This window comes from Hyperolius riggenbachi, chromosome 3, assembly GCF_040937935.1.
Source record: "Hyperolius riggenbachi isolate aHypRig1 chromosome 3, aHypRig1.pri, whole genome shotgun sequence".
Classification (NCBI taxonomy): Eukaryota; Metazoa; Chordata; class Amphibia; order Anura; family Hyperoliidae; genus Hyperolius; species Hyperolius riggenbachi.
Genome location: NC_090648.1, coordinates 114,030,836 through 114,043,114, shown reverse-complemented (window position 1 = coordinate 114,043,114; position 12,279 = coordinate 114,030,836). Strand labels below are relative to the sequence as shown.

Genomic DNA, 12,279 nt, shown 5'->3' with positions numbered 1-12,279 from the left:
GGAGTACGCTGCTCTGCATAGATGCTCTGTATAGATCTCTGTTGGAGAATACTGAGAATCCCCATTTGCCTGCCTAGCTATGGAGTACTCTGCTCTGCATATATGCTCTGTATAGGTTTCTGCTAGAGAATACTGAGAATCACCATTTGCCTGCCTAGCTATGGAGTACTCTGCTCTGCATAGATGCTCTGTATAGATCTCTGCTGGAGAATACTGAGAATCCCCATTTGCCTGCCTAGCTATGGAGTACTCTGCTCTGCATAGATGCTCTGTATAGATCTCTGCTGGAGAATACTGAGAATCACCATTTGCCTGCCTAACTATGGAGTACTCTGCTCTGCATAGATGCTCTGTATAGATCTCTGCTGGAGAATACTGAGAATCCCCATTTGCCTGCCTAGCTATGGAGTACTCTGCTCTGCATAGATGCTCTGTATAGATCTCTGCTGGAGAATACTGAGAATCACCATTTGCCTGCCTAGCTATGGAGTACTCTGCTCTGCATAGATGCTCTGTATAGATCTCTGTATAGGTTTCTGCTGGAGAATACTGAGAATCCCCATTTGCCTGCCTAGCTATGGAGTACTCTGCTCTGCATATATGCTCTGTATAGGTTTCTGCTAGAGAATACTGAGAATCACCATTTGCCTGCCTAGCTATGGAGTACTCTGCTCTGCATAGATGCTCTGTATAGGTTTCTGCTGGAGAATACTGAGAATCACCATTTGCCTGCCTAGCTATGGAGTACGCTGCTCTGCATAGATGCTCTGTATAGATCTCTGTTGGAGAGTACTGAGAATCCCCATTTGCCTGCCTAGCTATGGAGTACTCTGCTCTGCATAGTATAGGTCTCTGCTGGAGAATACTGAGAATCACCATTCGCCTGCCTAGCTATGGAGTACTCCGCTCTGCATAGGTTTGTGCTGGAGAATACTGAGAATCCCCATTTGTCTGCCTAGCTATGGAGCACGCTGCTCTGCATAGATGCTCTGTATGGCCAGAAACCCACTGGGAGCGCTTTGTAAGCGTGAGTGATTTGAATAAGCTCTTGGTAATGCAATACTATGGGGGATTTTTATAAAATCACTTCACTCAAGTGGGATCACACCCATAGCATTACATTAGCTAGAGCTTTTCAAATCACAAAGCGCTCAGAAAAGCTCTCCTAGTGGGTTTCTAGCCTAAAGGTCTCTGCTGGAGAATACTGAGAATCACCATTTGCCTGCCTAGCTATGGGGTACTCTGCTCTGCATAGATGCTCTGTATAGGTTTGTGCGGGGAAACAAACCTCTGGGAAATAAAACCATTTTAGTTCACACCAGAAGTTATTTTAGCTCTGGAAAATAAAAAGGACATTGCTTTGGGGTATTGATTAGTCAGTAATGCATAACTCTCGCTACGGTCATTACCTCATTAGAACTATAAAAAATTATACATTAACATAAGTAAATTCCTCCCAGAACACACGGCCTCTTCATGAAAAACTTTATCATCCACCCCAGCCTGAAGCAAAGCATGAGGGATAAAAAAAAACAAAAACAAACAGAAATCCTTATCTTAAGTGATCAGAGGCATACTACTAGTCACAGGGTGTGCTCAGAACACAGATTACTTCATTCCATTTGCTCTGACCTCACTGGCAGTCCAAATTATGTACCCTCCTCTCCATCACAAAACACAATACAACAGAAGCAGACCGGTAATCTGGTCTTCAGGCCCATTTTCTCTTATGCTGTGAATACATGGTACGTTTCGTCCCCGCGGGCGCTTCCTTATCTTCCGCTTCATTTATTCTTTTGTCCTGCCTGCCGGTATCGAGCGCGGAATCGATCCGGCGGGGTATCGGACATGTTTGATATCAATCGAGCCATCAGCGGCTCGATTGATAATAAAAAACGTACCATGTATTCACAGCATTAAGAAACATAACACTATGAAGAATCCAAAATAAGGTGGCAGGTCTATTAATAGCTGTATAATCCCATTTCCCCCGAAGGCTGCCTTTTCCTCACAAACATCCCACTGCTTTCTGAAACCAGATTCTCTCACACTATAACGAGGCAAAAGAACAGCAATACGAAAGAGAAAGGACTCACTGACATTAGGTGTATTTGCAACATGTGCACATTTACTTTCAAGGGTGTTTATTGAAACTATGTCACAAGATAAACAAGAATTAGGCTGTGTTCCCACTTGCGTCGGATCACGTGCACACAACCGGAGAGAACAGTGTAGTGTACGCTACGCATGTCCGCTGTGGTTCGGCTGATGGGGAACTCCTCTATTCTCCCCACAATATGAAGCCCAGCCCTATGCTACAAATTGTGTTTAGCTTCCCCAATGCAATGGTAACAAATCTGGCATGCTGGATCATATCGCTTGAATGCTGCCCAGCATAATTGCTCGCACCCGTGCTCTTTCAATCACCCATCCGCCGCTCTCTACAGTCACAGAACAGGACACTAACTTGCAAGCAATTAAGTGATGAATTGTGCAATCAAAGAAACTAATATGGAAACAATTGCAAGCTCCACCCCAGTCACTGCTATAACCTCAATTTACCACTACCTTCAATCGTGTTCTCAACTGCAATGCTGGGAAATTTAGTCTTGCCTCTATTCTTGCAATGATAAGAGTCACATAGTCACTACTTACTGACCCCACCAACTAAAGAAGACAGGAAGCTAGAGAAAGGCTCTGGCAAGAATATCTGAATTGTGAAAAAAGGTATTTAGTGCTTTTCTGCACCCTTCACAATTACTCCCCAACCTGACTGCTATTATAATATCCTGCGTTTGATTTTGAGTTTAATTGGGCTTTAAAGCAAACCTGAACTGAAAAGAAAAGTCAAGAGATAATCAATTATATGTACAGAAACAATGGTATACAGAACATTCCTAGAGTCTAACATTCTTATTTAATTGTAAACAGTCTGAATTGCGAACATCATCCATGTTAGTGTGACATAATTTGGTTCATTCAGCTCCCAACAAAATAAAAGCACCGATTTTTGTTTTTTTAACAGTTGTATGAAAAAGAAAATCTAACTATGCTTGGTAATATTTGTATCCATGTTTACCACCTCATGTCACATGTCAGTTCAGGTACACTTCATGTGCTGAGTCCAATAACCTCCCTCTCAGAAACCACTTCCACTACCCCACACTGTTATCACAGGGGAAAGAGGTGGCAGAGCTAAACAATTTATTTGGTGTATTCCCAAATCTCAAACATTTAAACAGTTATTGTACAACTTAACGAGATCAGGCACTCACCTTACACAGAAGGCTAAAGCTTTGTACACATACCTTACATAGTTCTCAGCCAAGGTGGCCAGTTGGGGGAAGCCTCTCCAGAGAATCTAGGGCATGTGCAGTGGGCCCCCGATTCCCCCAGGTACATCAGTGAGTGAACAGCCTTGGCAGATTGATTCAGCCTAGAACAATGCGCATTTTGGCACTGCGTATGGTGTGTGACCAGCAAGAACATCAGCATTGCATAGACTGCACTGTCTGATGTTCAGACTACATGCTCTGTGCTGTAGTACGATGTGCTATCGCACTCTGACCGCATTGGCTATCTGCTTTGGAAAATGTGAACAAGGCCTAACTCAGGATACAAAAAAGAAAGAAAACAGAGAGCCCAATATAGTGTAGTATGTATTGGAATTAGGAGAAAAATTAAACGTAAGTAAATATACTCACAAACCAGGGTTACCGCTCAAGCAACCACTGTAAATGCAGGTGGGGAGATTAGGCCTGTCCCCACTCAGAGATGTCGCTCTCTGTAGATCAGGAAATGAGGGTATATCACCCCACCACCCGGGGTGGACACTAGTAATGCAGAAAGTGAACAGAGGCGCCAAAAGGATAAAATATGCTAAAATTGTTAGCGAGGTAGTGGTGGACTCACCCACCCCAAGCAGACATGAAGCTGTCGATTCTGAATAAAATCGACAGCTTCATGTCTGCTTGGGGTTGGTGAATCCACCACTACCTCCCTAACAATTTTAACAATTTTAGCATATTTTATCCTTTTGGCGCCTCTGCTCAATTTCTGCAAAGCCTAAGTCAGGGAGAAGATCACACTCTGCTTCAGTATGTCACTATTACAGCTTGCAATCCCCTGTTTTTACACAACTGAATCTTATTATTAAAGCCCAACTCAATCCAGTAATAAACAAGACAAAACCTAAAACACTCAGCCAGACTTCAGTGTAGTTTCCGATAAACCTGGATAGGTGGATAATGTTCCCCACATTGCCTATGAAGGTAACGCATCTTCCCTGGGCCCAAGGCAGAGCACAGAGGACCATCAGAGCCGACACCGCAGATGGGAACCAAGCCTTATGCCTGGTACACACCATGCAATTTCCTGTCAGATGGGTCGAAACAGGTCCTATCTAAATTTCCGATTTTTCTATCACTAACACAAAATCTGAAAAAATGATGAGACCTGTCGGAAATACTCTATTCGACCCGTCTGACGGGAAATTGCATGGTGTGTACCAGGCATTAGTGACTTGCCCACCAGCTAAATCCAAAAAGAAGAGGAATGAAGCTGTACTGCACTATAAAACTTATCTGGACCATAAAAAAGGCCTTCTGTCCATCACTTAGTTTCTATACACTGATGAACCTGCTTCCTAACAGAATATACTTTCTTCAATGCTAGGTTTAGCTGAGCTTGTAGAATTTCCCACAACAAAAACAGCAATACAGATCAAAGTTATTGAGAGGTAATCCCCCCCCCCCCTCCCCCTTAAAGCGGACCTGAAATCAGAACTTCCTCTCTGCTGTGATAAGCGACGGCATAATAAACTTTATAGAAAAAGACTTTTTTGTTACAGCAGATAGAACTCCTGCAATAAATTTACTTCCTGCTTTCATGGAAGCAGACATAGGGGTAACATCCTGTGTTTACAAGCTGAAAGATGAACTTACAGTTGTGATTAGTCACAGATGAGGGGGAATAAGATGTGCTAAACTCCCTAAATATGTACAGGATGCATTTCTCTAGGTTTTCCTTCTGTCCTGTGCAAGTGTTCAGGTCTACTTTAAATAGGATTTCCCTCATCTCCCAGCATGATGCTGAATCCGTAGGATTCATACAGAAAAATAGAGGATACTTCAATGGAAACATGGGAGCCAATATTTTACGTGATTTCGAGTCTGCAGAACAGGAACATGCACCAAATCCCTTAATCCTAACTTTGTGGATTCCTTTACAAGTAAAGGTATGAGGAGAAAGTCATCGTCACAGAGAGGTTCAGTTTGCATGAAATTGCCTTAGCATTATGTCATGTGGTCAGGTGCTGTGCAAACAATGCCTAATGGAGTATTCTTTTCACTCTGAATGTCACGCTTACATAGCAGAAAACCTGTAGACACATACGTTTACAGACATTAACCACTGCAGACTCAAACAGTGAATGAAAGGAAGAATACAGCATTCCCATCTTCTATACAGCAGGGACAGCCACACTAGCCCAGGAAACAAACAACAACATATAGAAGTAGATAAATACTTGTTCTACTTACATAACAGATGTATTGTACTGCCCAGGTTTTGATTTCAGTGAATTTTATATAGTAAATCAAGAGAAAACTTTTAGGAATTTTCCATCTTTATTGCCTCTGACTGAAGCCAATCCTGACGTAATTTACTCCCTTTTTAAGGTGGCCATACACTTATAGATTTGCAGCAGATTCGACCAACAGATTTCTGTCAGATGCCTGTCAAGGTGAATCTGACAGGAGTCTATCTGATGTGTGCCATATACACTAGGAACAGATTTCCAATAGATTTCAGAATGAAATCTATTGGAAATCTATCTAAATGCATTATTGGACCATTAGATCCAATGCAACTCTATGGTCCATGGATCTGCTACAAGCAGCAGATCGACCTACATTTTACATCCGAAATCGATACTCGGCCACAAATCAGTCAATTGATTTGAAATAATAGATTTATGATCGATCAATTCTGTAGAATCGATCGATGGCTGAAATGGACCAGTGTATGGGCCCCTTCACTTCTTTTTCTCCTAGAAACTCCACTGTCCATATCTAGCTTCGTTTGTGAACACGCCAGCACAGCACATAGTTCAGCAGATTTTGCAGAGGGGAGGTGTACTTACATTCTCAGCTTCAGCCTATCACACTGAACTGCCCTCAGCCAATCAGTGAGGTGCAGGAATGTGGGAGGGGAAATAAGCTTCCTTCTACAGTGGTTTGCAAAAGTATTCGGCCCCCTTAAAGTTTGCACATTTTCTCACATTACTGCCACAAACATGAATCTATTTTATTGGAATTCCACGTGAAAGACAAATGCAAAGTGGTGTACACATAAGTGGAGCGAAAATCATACATGATTCCAAACATTTTTTACAAATAAATAACTGCAAAGTGGGGTGTGCATAATTATTCAGCCCCCTTCGGTCTGAGTGCAGTCAGTTGCCCATTGACATTGCCTGATGAGTGCTAATGACTAAATAGAGTGCATCTGTGTGTAATCTAATGTCAGTACAAATACAGCTGCTCTGTGAGGGCCTCAGAGGTTGTCTAAGAGAATATTGGGAGCAACAACACCATTAAGTCCAAAGAACACACCAGACAGGTCAGGGATAAAGTTATTGAGAAATTTAAAGCAGGCTTAGGCTACAAAAAGGATTTCCAAAGCCTTGAACATCCCACGGAGCACTGTTCAAGTGATCATTCAGAAATGGAAGGAGTATGGCACAACTGTAAACCTACCAAGACACGGCTGTCCACCTAAACTCACAGGCCGAACAAGGAGAGCGCTAATCAGAAATGCAGTCAAGAGGCCCATGGTGACTCTGGACGAGCTGCAGAGATCTACAGCTCAGGTGGGGGAATCTGTCCATAGGACAACTATTAGTCGTGCACTGCACAAAGTTGGCCTTTATGGAAAAGTGGCAAGAAGAAAGCCATTGTTAACAGAAAGCATAAGAAGCCCCATTTGCAGTTTGCCACAAGCCATGTGGGGGACACAGCAAACATGTGGAAGAAGGTGCTCTGGTCAGATGAGACCAAAATTGAACTTTTTGGCCAAAATGCTATGTGTGGCGGAAAACTAACACTGAACACACCATCCTCACTGTCAAATATGGTGGTGGCAGCATCATGCTCTGGGGGTGCTTCTCTTCAGCAGGGACAGAGAAGCTGGTCAGAGTTGATGGGAAGATGGATGGAGCCAAATACAGGGCAATCTTGGAAGAAAACCTCTTGGAGTCTGCAAAACACTTGAGACTGGGGCGGAGGTTCACCTTCCAGCAGGACAACGACCCTAAACATAAAGCCAGGGCAACAATGGAATGGTTTAAAACAAAACGTATCCATGTGTTAGAATGGCCCATTCAAAGTCTAGATCTAAACCCAATCAAGAATCCGTGGCAAGATCTGAAAACTGCTGTTCACAAACGCTGTCCATCTAATCTGACTGAGCTAAAGTGGTTTTGCAAAGAAGAATGGGCAAGGTCTCTAGATGTGCAAAGCTGGTAGAGACATACCCTAAAAGACTGGCAGCTGTAATTGCAGCAAAAGGTGGTTCTACAAAGTATTGACTCAGGGGGCTGAATAATTACGCACACCCCACTTTGCAGTTTTGTTTTGTTTTAATGTTTGGAATCATGTATGATTTTTGTTCCACTTCTCACATGTACACCACTTTGTATTGGTCTTTCACGTGGAATTCCAATAAAATTGATTCATGTTTGTGGCAGTAATATGACAAAATGTGGAAAACTTCAAGGGAGCCGAAAACTTTTGCAAGCCACTGTACCTGGCCATGTACCGGAAAGGAGCCAGGCTGACTGAGATTATGATGATATTGGAATGCTTGTAGACTGCATAATAAACACAGAGCAGTGGGTAAATGGAATTTGATTTTGTGGTTCACAAACCTGCTTTAACTATTTGCCGAACGCGTCATGCTGATTGTCGTGAACGCGACGGCAGCCCCAGGTCCGCTCCACGCCAATCAGCGTGAACGGCTTCCTATGGGGCTAGCAGATAATCGCGCGCGTTGATGCGCGCGCATATCCGCCTGGATCTCCGCTCGGACAATGTCAGACGGCAAAACCGCCGTCTGATTTGGCTGTACAGCGCTGTGGTCTAAAGCCCAGTGCACACCAAAACCGCTAGCAGATCCTCAAAACGCTAGGGGTTTTTGAAGCAGATTTCAGAGCGATTCTAGGCATGTTTAGAGACGTTTTCTTAACATGCCTGGGGTTTTATGGAGAGTTTTTGTGTAGCAGATTTCATATATTGTTACAGTAAAGCTGTTACTGAACAGTTACTGTAACAAAACGCCTGAAAAGCCGCTCTGATCTAGCGTTTTTCAGAGCGGTTTGAGCTTTTCCTATACTTTACATTGAGGCTTTGCGATTTGCTAAAAACCTTAAACCGCTGGTGTGCACCAGCCCATTGAAATACATTAGCCAAGCGGTTTCCAAGGCGGAAGCGGTTTGCAGATCGCTTCAAAAACCGCTCGGTGTGCCCAGTAAATATTTTGTGTGCAAGGCATATGTGTTTCGGGTTGTTATGGTGGAATAACTGCCCCTAGGTCCAGTTCTCGAAGGGAGGAGATCAGGCTCCACTTCAGTATGTGGCAGAAGATGTAAGCTCCCTATTGCTGGCAGACCACAAGACATAGTTCACAGTTCTCTGAAACTGTAGCTCCCTAGTGCCAGCAGCAATCATGCAGCCCCAAACCATGACACTCCGCCCAACATGCTCAACTGGGCAAGAGACGCACTTGTCTTTGTCCTTCTAATCGGGTTACTGCCATAAATGCTTCACACCATCTGAACCGAATAAGTTTATCTTGGTCTCAGACCACAGGGCATGGTTCCAGTGATCTGTGTCCTTAAAGGGGAACTGAAGAGAGATGTATATGGAGGCTGTCATGTTTATTTCCTTTTAGACAATACCAGTTGCCTGGCAGCCCTGCTGATCCTCTGCCTCTAATACTATTAGCCATAGCCCCTGAACAAGCATGCAGCAGATCAGGTGTTTCAGTGGTTCAGACTTATACGTCAGATCTGACAAGACTAGCTGCATGCTTGTTTCTGGTTTTAATCAGATACTACTGCAGAGAAATAGACCAGCAGGGCTGCCAGGCAACTGGTATTGATTAAGAGGAAATAAACATGACAGCCTCCATATACCTCTCTCTTCAGTTCCCCTTTAAAGGAACTTCGAGCACCTCTCATGGGCATGCCTTTAAGCCAGACAACTTCCAACAAAGTCATGCTATGACCCCTCTGGAGGAGCCTCTTGCAATGGCCATGCGTGTCACTTCCTCTTCCTGCTTCATTCAGTGATGCAGTTCTCTAACAGAGAAGATGGGTGACCCAGAAGTTATAACATAGCCAAAATGGCAGCCGCAATTTTTAAATTGAAATCAAACGAAAACTATTTGGTGAAACTATTTGGTAGAACAGCGATTCATGAATCAAATGAAAGAGGAGGGCACAAGCTACAGAAAGGAATGCATCAATAAGTACTTTTCAGTACTGGTCGGAGTCTCTAGGCACACCCATTAGAGTTGCTCGGAGTCCCTCATACACACGCTCAACAGCAGTCTTTTATGCAGCACAATTATCAAACAACTTTTGTTGTGAAACAACAACAAAAAGTTTATTTGCTATTGTTCAAACAACTGATAAGACGTCAATGCAACTGTTGTATTGACGTCTTATCAGTTGTTTGAACAATAGCAAATAAACTTTTTTTTTGTTGTTGCACAACAAAAGTTGTTTGATAATTGTGCTGCATAAAAGACCGCTATTGAGCGTGTGTATGGGGCTTCAGCAAACTGTTTGCGGGCTTTCTTGTGCATCATCTTATCTTTAGAACAGGCTTCCTTCTGGGCCAACAGCCATGCAGACCAATTGGAAACAGTGTGCGGCACATGGTCTGAGCACAGACCGGCTGACACCGTCATCCTCTTAAAGAGAACCTGAGACTAAAAGAACATAGGGATTTACACTTACTGGGGGCTTCCTCCAGCCCCCTGTAAGCCGTGGGCTCCCTCAATGTCTGCCTGCTCCCCTCCATTATCCAGCTGTAAGCCCGTTGTGGCAAACTTCACTTCAGATGTACTTTAACCTCCTTGCCGGTTATCCCGAGCTCAGCTCGGGGTAACCTGCGTAGGAGGATTTCTCAGGCCCCGCTGGGCCGATTTTCACAAATTTTTTTTTCCTGCACACAGCTAGCACTTTGCTAGCTGCGTGCAGTTTCCGCTCGCCGCCGATTAGCCGCTACCCGCCGCGCCACCCCCCCCCCCTCTCCAGACCCCTTGCGCAGCCTGGCCAATCAGTGCCAGGCAGCGCTGAGGGGTGGATCGGGATTCCCTCTGACGTCCATGACGTCATCCCACCCGGTCGCCATGGCGACCGGGGAAGCCCAGCAGGAATTCCCGTTCTGAACGGGATTTCTTGCTTACTCTGATCACCAAAGGCGATCAGAGTGGATAGGGGGATGCCGCTAGTCAGCGGCTATCATGTAGCGAGCCCTCGGCTCGCTACATGATTTAAAAAAATAAAAAAAAAAGTGCTGTGCGGCCCCCTTGCCGCCAGAATTGTAACGGCAAGGGGGTTAAAGTGAACCTTAACCCTGGGGTAACAAAAAAAAAAAGTTTCACTTACCTTGGGCTTCCCCAAGCCCCCCGCAGCCGTCCTGTGCCCTCGCAGCTCCTCAAGCGTCCTCCGGTCCCCCGCCACGGCCTAGTTTTGTTTTCGGCCGACTGTGCAACGAGTCCTCCTCTTTGCCTTCCCCGCTGTCAAGCGCATCATGCGCAAGCATACTGCGCCTGTGCATGACGTGCTTGACGGCGGGGAAGGCGAAGAAGAAGACATTGCCGGGGAACGAAACTAAGCCGCAGCGGGGGACCGGAGGACACTCGAGGAGCTGCAAGGGCACAGGAAGGCTGCAGGAGGCTTGGAGAAGCCGCAAGGGAAACTTTTTTTCCCCCAGGGTTAAGGTTCCCTTTAAAGCAGAATTAGAGCCTACTTCTTCATCACCAAAATGAAACTAACCACATGGTTCTCCATGCACCCTGCTTACATAACAGCAACACTACTCTATACTTTCCTACTGGCCCACTGAGTGTTTATTTCCCTGTAGCTATGCCACACAGAACTCAAGGAATTTGAAGTAGGAATGCACAACTTCTGTGACCTCCATTTCAATCTATCTTCTGGGGAAAGGGTTTTGGTTTATCTAAGCCTGTTTGATCCACAACCGACTTGGCTAAGATCAGTTGAGGACTGGCTCTGGGCATTCGGTTTCTTATTACCATTTTTGTTCATGCTAAGTGAGCTTCCTCCCATATCTCTGTTGGTTCATCAGGTTCACTAAGCTTCATAATTTCCCTCTTGAAAAACCTGATTTTGTTTCCTGAAACTCGCAGATTCAAAATATTCAAAGAAGAACAAACTGTCCGACTACACGAATTACCTCTTACTACTTTACGGTGAGAGACTTACAGTTGACCAGCTCCCTTTTATTTGCTTCAGGGTATGTCCCTTTACACTATGCAAGTTTACAGCTCAACCTAAAAGTTATTTCACTCCCATTATTTGTTGCATTCTTTAGGGTGTGGTAGGGGATTCCTTTTAAGCAACAGTTTGAACCACTCACTTATTTCAGGTTATTTATATTCATGTTTAACCGTTATCTTTATGTAAATATCAGTATAAATGCACTGGTTTACCTTTTACTTGAGACAAGTTTTACATGTTGTATGGGTGTTGAATATACACACTGCAAGCCAAATTTTTGCAATGAAAATCTGCATTTGTATGAAAAGCAATGATAGTAAATGGGCTAGTTTCCATTTCATGCGAATTCTGTGACCGCCTGTTCTATATTTTCACATGCCATATATGATTCTCGTAGATAACGCAAGAAAAAAAAAAAAAAAAAACCTCCAAATGCGAATTTTTGGGTCCATATTCCTACCAGAAAATGAAACTTGTCATGCTGTTTCTAGGAAGAACATGTAAATTAGGACAAAAATTTGCATCACAACCGCAAAAAAAAAAAAAAAAAAAGCATATGATTTTCCTGACGAGAAAACTCAATGCTACAGTGGACACGTAGCCTAAAACCACCTGCCTAATATTCTGTAGGTCCCCCTTGTGTACCCAAAACAGCTGTGACCCCTCAAGCCATGGACTTCACAAGAACTCTGAAGGCGTCTTCTGGTATCTGGCACCAAGGATTTTACTTTTCAGCACATCCTACAGGA

At 44.0% G+C, this 12,279-nt stretch overlaps 1 protein-coding gene across 4 annotated transcripts in view; it reads right to left on the bottom strand.

Annotated features, from left to right (window-relative positions):
- The window catches only part of SLC23A2 (solute carrier family 23 member 2), a 275,407-nt gene that overhangs the window by 159,993 nt on the left and 103,135 nt on the right, over nt 1-12,279 (bottom strand). The gene's annotated exons all lie outside the window — the stretch shown is intronic.